Here is a 9,743-nt window from a genome sequence, read left to right as displayed (position 1 = left end):
TCTCCTCCCTCCCACCCCATGGTAATCACCAAAGTATTTTTTCTTCTGGTATGGGCATCTTTTCTTTAGCTTTTCAATATTTAGTCCTTCAATATTTAGTCTTTTCTTTAGCTTTTTCAATATTTAGTCCTTCTGTGACTAAATAATTTCACTCAGCATAATGTCCTCAAGGTTCATCCATGTTATGAGGTATTTTGCTGCTTCTCATTATTCTTCAAGGTAGCATAGTATTCCATTGTGTGTACATACCAAAGTTTGTTTATCCATTCTTCCACTGATGGGCACTTAGGCTGTCTCCATCTTTTTGCTATTGTGAATAGCATTGTGAAAAACACTGGTGTGCGTATATCTACTCATGTTCTGAACCATAGTTCTTGTGGATCTATACCAATCAAAGGAATTGCTGGATTCTAAGGTATTTCTAGGAGTCCTGGTGTGACGCTGTAGGTTAATGGGCCAGATTGCAAAGCCATTTGAACTGCAAGTTCGGTGGTTCAAGCTCACCAGCTGCTCCTTGGAAACCCTATACAGGGTTGCTATGGATCAGAATTGACTTGGTGGCACTTAACAACAGCAACAGCAGCAAGGTATTTCTATTTCCAACATTCTGAGAAAACACCAAACTGATTTCTACAGTGGTTGATCCATTTTACAGTCTCACCAGCAATGTAGGAGGGTCCCAGTCTCTTCACTACCTCACGAGAATTTATTATCCTCCAGTTTTTGGAAGTTATTTCTAGTGTGAAATGATAACTCTTTGTTATTTTGATTTACATGTCTGGTAATGTAGTGGTTATGAATTGAGTTGCTAACCTCAGGGTCAGTAGTTCGAAACTATCAGCAGAAAGATGAGGCTTTCTGCTCCGGTAAAGATTTACAGCTTTGGAAACCCTGTGCAGGGTCACTATGAGTTGGAACCGACTCCACGGTACTTAACAACAATAACAAAGATTTACAGCCTTGGAAACCCTATACAGGGTCACTATGAGTCATAACAGACTCCACAACACATAAATAACAGTGGCTAATGATGGTGAACATTTCTTCTTGTGTTTGTTGACTGCACAAATAACTTCCTTGGTGAAGTGTCTGTTCATATCTTGTGGCCATTTTTAATTGGGTTATTTGCCTTTTTCTTGTAGAGGTGTTATAGTTTCCTATAGATTTTAGAGCTCAGTCCCTTGTCTGATATATCATTGCAAAAATATTTTTCTCATTTTATGGCTCCCTTTTCACTCTTTTGGTGAAATCTTTTGATGCACAAAAGTTTCTAAATTTCAGTATGTCTCAATCATCTAATTTTTCTTCTTTTATTTGTGCAATTCTTGCAGTGATTGATAGTTAGTATTAGAGCCCTTAAATTTGTCCCTATTCTTTCAATGATGATCTTTATATTTCTGGTATTTACATTTAGGTCTTTAACCCATATTGAGTTGGAGTTTGGATGTGGTGTGAGATAAAGGTCTTGTTCATTCTTTTGCTTATCAATTTCTAGTGTTGCTATCACCATCTGTTGAAGACTCTATCTCCTCGATATTCAATGTACTTTGGCCCTTTGTCAAAGATCAGTAGGCTATATGTGGATGAATTCACATCAGGATTCTCAATTCTGATCCATTAATCTATGTGTCTTTCATTGCATCCATACCAGGCTCTTTTGGCTACTGTAGCTATGTGTGTTGTTGTTGTTGTTGTTGTTAGGTGCCATTGAGTCGGTACCGATTCATAGCGACCTTATGCACAGCAGAACGAAACACTGCCCAATCCTGGACCAACCTCACTACTGTTGCCACCCTTGAGTCCATCGATGCTGCCATTTGGCCAATCTATCTCATTGGAGGTCTTCCTCTTTTTCTCTGACCCTCCAGTAAATTTTGAAATCAGGGAGTGAGACACCTCCAACTTTGCATTTGTTAAGCAGTGCTTTACTTATCCAAGGACTCATTCCTTTCTATATAAAGTTTGTAATCATTTCGTTTCCCCATCTCTCTTTAAAGAAAGTAGTAGGAATCTGGATTGGGATTGCATTATATCTGTTGATTGCTTTGGGTGGTACTGATATTTTCACAATGTTACATTTTCCTATCCAAAAACATGGTATATTCTTCCCTTTTCATAAATCTCTTTTGATTTCTTGTAGTAGAGTTTTGTAGTTTTCTTTGTATAGATCTTTTTTTTTCCTCTGGTTAGATTTATTCCTAATAATTTCATCCTTTGGATGGCTATTATAAATGATACTACTTTCTTAATTTACTTTTAAGAACCGTCATTATTAGCATAGAGGAATCCAACTGATTATTGTATGTTGATCTTGTACCCTGCTACTTTGATGAATCTTCCAATAAATTCTAGTATTTTTCTTATGAAGACTGGGGTGTTCAATGTATAGGATCATATCATCTGCAAATAGAGAAAGTTTTACTTTTCTTAGCCTATTTTGATGCCTATAATTTCCCAATCGTGTTTGATAGCTCTGGCTAAGACTCACAACACAATATTGAATAGAAATGTTGATAAAGGGCATTCATGTCTGGTTCCTGTTTGTTTTGTATGTATGCTCTTATTTATGTTGAGTAATTTCCCATCAATTCCTTATTTGTTGAGTGTTTTTCTCAGGAATGACTGTTAGATTTTGTCAAATGCCTTTTCTGCATCAATCGATATGATCATGTGGTTCTTTTCTTTTTTTAAAATTTATATGGTGGATTATATTCACTATTTTTCTAACAACGAACCATACTCACATCCCTGATATGAATCCCACTTGATCATGATGTATTATCTTTTTGATGTGTTGCTGGATTCTGTTGGCTAGGATTTTGTTGAGAATTTTTGCATCTATGTTCATGAGGGATATTGGTCTATAGTTTTCTTTCTTAGTTATGTCCTTCCCTGGTTTTGGTGTGAGGGTTATGCTTGCTTCATAAAATGTATTAGGGAGTTATCCATCCTCCTCTGTATTCTGGAATAATTTGAGTAGAATTGGTGACAACTCTTCCCTGAATGTTTGGTAAAACTCACCAGTGAAGCCATCTGGACCTGGACATTTTTTGGTTGGGAGATTTTTGATGACCTGGTCAATTTCTTCCTTTGTTATAGTTCTGTTCAAGTTTTCTACTTCACTCTATGTAAGTTTAGGTAGGTCCTGCTTTTCTAAAAATATATCCATCTCCTTTAGATTTTGAAATTTGTTGGAGTACAATTCTGTTACTATCCTTTTTATTTCTATTGGTTCTGTTGTAATGTCAAGCATGTTGTTTCTTATGCATGTTATTTGTGTCTTCTCCCTCTTTCCTTTGGTTAGATTAGTCAATGGTTTATTAATTTTATCCATCCTTTTGAAGAACTAGCTTAATGTCCTGTTGATACTTTCTATAGTTTTTCTGTTTTCTATATCATTTATTTCTGCTCTAATCTTTATAATTTCTTTTATTCTGGAAACTGTAAGTTTACTTCTCTGGTCTTGTTCGAATTGTTGGAGATACTGTGTTAATGTGTTGATTTTAGTTGTTTCTTCTCTGTATATGTGTGCATTTATTGCTATAAATTGTCTTCTCAGGACTGTTTTTGCTGTGTTCCAAAAGTTTTGGCATGTTGTGCTTCATTCTCATTTGTTTCTAATAATTTTTAAATTCACCTTTTATTTGTTCTACTACATAGTAGCTTTTAAGCATGCTGCTATGTATTTGACTTTATATCCTTGACCTTCCTATTGCTGATTTATAATTTCATAACAATTTGATCCGAGAAGATGCTTTGTAGTATTTTGATTTGGGTAAATTTATGAAGACTTGATTTGTAGTCTAGCACATGGTCTCTTCTGCAGAATATTCCATGTACACTGGAAAAGAATGTGTATTGCACTGTTGTTGGGTTGAATGATCTGTACGTATATCTATGAGGTCAAGTTGGTTGATTGTATTGTTTAGTTCCTGTATGTCTTTGTTGAGTTTCTTTTTGGTTGTTCTATCCTTTTTCAAAAGTGGTATATTAAAGACTCCTATTATTATTGTAGATTAGTTTATTTCTTTCTTCAACTCTGTTAGAGTTTGCTTTATATATTTTGGTGCTCTTTAATTGGAAGCATAGATATTCATTATGTTTATATCCTCTTGTTCAATAGACAATTTAATCATGAGGTTATGTCTGTCTTCATATCTAATGCTGGGTTTTGCCTTAAATATATTTTATCAGGGATTAGTATTGCCACTCCTGCTCATTATTTTTTGTCACTACCTTGTTATTTTCTTTTTCCATGGTTTAATTTTTAAACTGTTTTTTGCTTTGTGTGTAAGGTGTGCCTCCTGTAAATAGCATATTGAAGGATCCTGTTTTCTTATCCATTCTGCCACTGTTTTCATCTTTACTAGTGCATTTAATCTGTTGACATTCACTGTATGATTTAATTGCTGTTTGTTTGTTTGTTTGTTTGTTTTGGTGCTGCTGGTTTCTTTGTTCTGTATGCCTTCCTGTGCTGTGCTGATATGATTTTATGCTTTTCTTGTCAGTTTTCATAGTTTTAATGCTTCCATGTTTTTCTTGGATATTACTTTTCTTGATATATTCTGAAGTATGATTTTTCAGTGAGGTTACCTTATATTCTATTAACTTTTTCTTCCTTTTAAAACAGTTTGTTTTATGCTGAAATCTACCTGAGTTCCTCACCATCCACTTTCTGTTCCTATATTTTTCCCTCCTTTCAGACTGATTTTGTTTTGATAATAGACTGACCTCCCACATTTTCTGATTTCATTCTTGTAGTTTTGTTCTGCTCCATACTTTCCCATATCTCAACTGAAGTCCAGGTGGTATTGCCATATATGTTAATCTCTGGTTGTTGTCTATTCTTGTTGGTTCTCAATCCAAATAATTTATTTTAGTATGTTTTGAAGCACTGGGTTGGCTTTTTCAAATTCTCTTAACTTCTGTTTATCCTGGAATGTTTTGGTTACACCATCATGGTTCATTGACAATTTTGCTGGGTAAATGATTCCAGGTTAGCAGGATTTTTCCCCAAGTTTTGTTCATTTCTCCCCATTGCCTTCTTGCCTGCATGGTTTCTATTGAGAGATCAGAGCTTAATCTTATGTTCCTGCATTTGTAGATAACACTTCTTTTTTCCCTTGCTACTCCAGGATTCTCTCCTTGTCTTTGATTTTGTAGAATATGGTTATATGTCTTGGTGACTTTCTTTTGGGGTCTGTCCTTCGTGGAGTTTATGCAACTTCTTGAATCTTTATCTCCTCTATTTTCAGAATATAAGGGAAATTTTCTTCTGGAATTTCTTCTGTCTCCTCTGTTGTTTTTTTGTGTGTGACTTTTTCTGTTCTAAGCCTCCAATAACCCTTAGGTAATTCCTTTTAATGTTTTATTAAACCAATATTAGACTTTTTTCAGATGTTTTCATTCTTTTTTTCTGCTTGTTCTCTCTCTTTTTTAATCAGTATAGAAATTATTTGAATTCAAAATAACATGGTTTTATTTAGAATGTAATAATCATCGAAAGTAAATATTATCATTGGCTCTGGAGTAGGTGTAAAGAAGTCATTCTTTTAAAGTCCAAAAATATGTAGTGAGAATGTGCAAGGAAGCAAAAATATTTTCGGAAACAAATAGGCTCACTGAGTACAGGGAATTGTAACAAGAGGGGAAAACACTCTTAAGACATTGTGACTGAGTCCAAATTATAAAAGATGTAGCAACACATTATTCTGCTTTATCAACTCCCAGGAAAATGACTCTGTAACTTCATAATGTAAGAATATCACAACAGGACAGACTTCCAGAGGCATGCAGGGAGCAATTCACTACACTTCCTTATTCAAACAGCTCTCCTAATGCCAATATATTTTCTCTCCTTTAAGATGGATTCCATCGAGTTCAAAAATATATTTGGTTTTATTTATAAAGTGGAGTAAATAATATCCTGATTGAATTATCCAACAATTTATTTAAATATGATCAAACATCAATTATTTATTTATTTATTTTTAATGGTGTATCAGCTGCTTATAGCAGAGCCCATCAGTGGCTTAAGGTTAAAAAAAAAAGAAAAAATAATTCAGATAAATATGCTTGCTAAATACCCTAAAAGATTCAGCAGTTTAAAAAAAAGTGTGGAAAAATCCTAGGTTTTACTAGATAATTAAAAGCAGACATGATTAAACCTATTTTACTTTTGGAGTGACCTATAAGGAGACTCCAAGATAGAGTTTGGTTTCCAACAGTGTCCACTGCTGTAGGGCAAACTCAGAGGGTCTCCTCCTCTTGCAGAAACTGGAACACAGATAAGAAGTCTTTCTTTGATTAGCCCTTTGCACACATCGTCCTTTAGATCTGATGGGCCAGACTTCCCAGAAGGATCGGGCTCTTTGTGTTGGTAGTAGACTCTTGCGCTAATCCCAGGTCCTTAACCATGAATTTTGTTCCAAACCCACCCTGGTAGTTATTAGCTGTGAGGACATCATCCATAAGCCCAGGTACAGGATTGTAAGTGTCACCTGACCAACACCATCTTAAACTCATATTTAGGATTTTAGCCAATAGGTTTGTGTCATGTCCTAGCCAAATACCAAGATTCATAGCTTCAGCAGTTCCAATCACACTAATAGCAAGCAGCATGTTGTCACAATTATTTGCAGCCTGTCCCATCCCAATAATTACACAATACAACACATTGGAACCCATGCATCCCAGCAACTATTGGGCAGCAGCAAATTCCTCTTTGACTCCTCCTACTATAAACGTGAGTTTCCCAGACCAAGCAGCTCCCAAACCTCAAGAACAGGGGCATCCATGAAAAGTCCTCCCATTTTCTCAACTTCTTTAGCTAATTCTTTTGAAACTGCAGGATCAATGGGACTGGAATCTATTAATTACGAGCCTTTCTTCATGTTCTTTAGGATCACCTTTGCTTCAAAAAACATCTATTGCATTCATACTGGTAGGAAGCACTGTAATAATTCTGTCAGCTTTTTCAGCTACATCTGCTGGGAGGACACTTCTTGATCACCTGTATGTTGAAACCCTTTGCATGCCTCAGGGAACACATCATAAATGATGAGTGGATAGCTATGCTTCATAAGATTTTTTGCCACTGGATTCCCCTGTTGTCCCTTCCAATGAATCCAACTGGAGTCTAAGAAGCCACTGAACTAGAACACAGTGCCGAGAGGCAGGCTGCAGTAAGCCTCTGACAGTGTCTCCAGTATCAGAGGCTGGAGACTGCTCCTCCAAGCCAAAAGGAGACTACCATGCTGCCCCCGCCCTGCCTTCTGGTTTGACCTCCTATGCCTCTTGGCCTGATGGCTGATTGCCTCTGCTTGCTTTTCTATCTTAGCAGTATTGAGTAATTTATCTTCAAGCTCACTGATTCTAGATTCTAGTCCTTCAGTTTTACTCCTGTGCCCTTTCAGTGTATTGTCTATTTCTGATATTTTAGTATCAATCGTCTGGACCTCCTTTTGCAGGTTTTTAATGGTTTTCAAGAGAAGGATATCATGTTTGGTAAGGTGGAGGGTCAGAGAAAAAGAGGAAGGCCCCAGCCAGATGGACTGGCAAAGTGGCAGCATCAATGAATTTAAGTGTGGCAACAATTGTGAGGTTGGCCCAGGATCGGGCAATGTTTCATTTTTTTGTGCATAGGATCACTATGAGCTGCTACCAAATCAATGGCACCTAAAAACAACAACAAATGGTTTTTAATGTTATTTCTATCTTATTTGATTTTTCTTTTAGCAATTTTCTGACTTCTTCCTTATTTTTCTCAAATTTACATGGGACATTTGGCTACACCTCAATATCTATCACTCTCTTGAATTCCTTATCGGGCAGTTCCAAAGCCTGTACTCTTTCAATGGAAATTCTAGGTCTACCTTTACCTCATTTGTTTGAGCTATTCAGTTTTGTTTCTGGACATGAGTAGAAATTTCCTGTTGCTTTTTAGGCATTGTGGTGTTGTTGTATTTTCAATAATTAGATGACTGTACATTGGTGTATTCTTAAGATCTCTTATTGCCTCTTGGTAGATGTGATTAGAAAATTAGCTTCTGTCTTCACTTCTCTTACTATTCAACTCAGGGTAATTTTTGCAGGTGTTGCTTATTCACAATACTCTGGTGTATAGTAGTTGGTATTGGTTCTTGTCCAGATAGTGGTATCTTATAGGGTGTGATTGTAGCTTGGCTGCATGACCACAATTACTGTCTCTTATTGGGTAAGGTAAGGGGAAAAAGAGTGCTCCAAGATAAAAAGGGACTAAAAATCACACCAGACACTAAAGTCCAAAATAGCTAAAAAAAAAAAAAAAAAAAAGTATCAAAGTATCAATAAGACTTTAGCACCCCTTTTTTTTTTAGTAAGACAAGGAGGGAAAGAGAACCTCCTCAAGATAAAAGAGGGGCCAAAATCACAGACTGGACACTAAGTCGAAAATTGCAAAAGCAAACAAACATAAAAACGTGGCAAAATATGAATACAACTTTATTGCCCCTTTTTTGGTTTCTTATCATCAATCCTGTCTGAGAAATTTCAAGATGTTCCCATTGTACCTTGTAATGTAACTCAAGACTGTGTTTTGGCCTTTATTTTTTTCTTTTTTGCCTCTCTCACCTCCACTCAAACCTGTTTAAGTGTTTCTCCTAGTGAGAACCACCTCAAAGCTGGAAAGAACAATTTTGGAAAACATTTCCATTTTAAGCAGGTTCCTATTAACTCCTTTCCTGTCTTCTATTCTGTGCTTAATGATCCTTGCTGTGCAGTTCCATGCATGTGCTTAGTAGAACCTTTACTAGGTTCAACTCTTCTGTTCCTTTGAGTGGAAGTGAGCAGACAGAGGAAAATAAAAGAATGAAAATAGATCTTGCGTCTTTATGTCTGATGATTGGTAAAACCTCTGCAATGTGAGTGCTCTCTTTACCTTGTATCTGCTCCTTCCCATTCAAAATTGTTGTGGCTGCGTCTATCTGGCCACTACAAATCATAAAACACACCAACTTTTGGGGTACTGCATCAAATCTATTTATGGTAACCCATTGTTCCTCCTAATTACCACTTTATATGAAGTTCAGAGTTCCAGAACCATCCTTTCAACCTGTTTTGTCCTTCATTCAGGGTTATTATTAGCAAACGTCTGCACAGACTTTCTCTCTAGTCTGATATCAAATCTTATGTTCTTTCTTCTCTTCTTAATGACCTTTTGCTTTCTTCCTGTGTGTCATTCTTGATGTCACCCTTCAACTTTTCAGGTTTTTGGTTTTTAGTGCCTAATACATCAAGTATGTTTTTCAAATGATCTTCAAATTCAGGTGAGATATCTCTAAATTCAAGGTAATATTTTGGCTGTCATGTACTTGTTTTAATTTTTATTCAGCTTCAGCCTGAACTTTCATAAGAGCAATTGATAGTTTATTCCACAGTCTGCCCCCGATCTTGTTTTGACTGATGATATGTTGCTTTTCTAACATCTCTTTTCATGGATGCAGTCAATTTAATTTCCGTGTATTCCATGTGGTGAAATCCATGTATATAGTCATCTTTTATGTTGTTTAATAAAGGTATTTGCAATGAAGAAGTCATTGGTCTTGCAAAATTCTGTCACGTAATCTTCAGCATAATTTCTCACCAAGGCCATATATTTCAACTACTAATGCCTGCTTTTATCAATATATGTTGATAATATGTTTGATCAATTTCAGACTAAAGAAGTTGGTAGAATTCTTCAATTTTATCATCACTGGCTTTAG

At 36.0% G+C, this 9,743-nt stretch overlaps 1 pseudogene; it reads right to left on the bottom strand.

Moving 5' to 3' along the window:
• Positions 1-6,249: 6,249 nt before the first annotated feature.
• The window catches only part of LOC102838201, a 4,392-nt pseudogene continuing 898 nt past the window's right edge, over positions 6,250-9,743 (bottom strand).

Source organism: Chrysochloris asiatica, unplaced genomic scaffold (assembly GCF_000296735.1).
Source record: "Chrysochloris asiatica unplaced genomic scaffold, ChrAsi1.0 scaffold00402, whole genome shotgun sequence".
Taxonomy (NCBI): domain Eukaryota; kingdom Metazoa; phylum Chordata; class Mammalia; order Afrosoricida; family Chrysochloridae; genus Chrysochloris; species Chrysochloris asiatica.
This window is presented reverse-complemented; position numbering and strand designations above follow the sequence as displayed.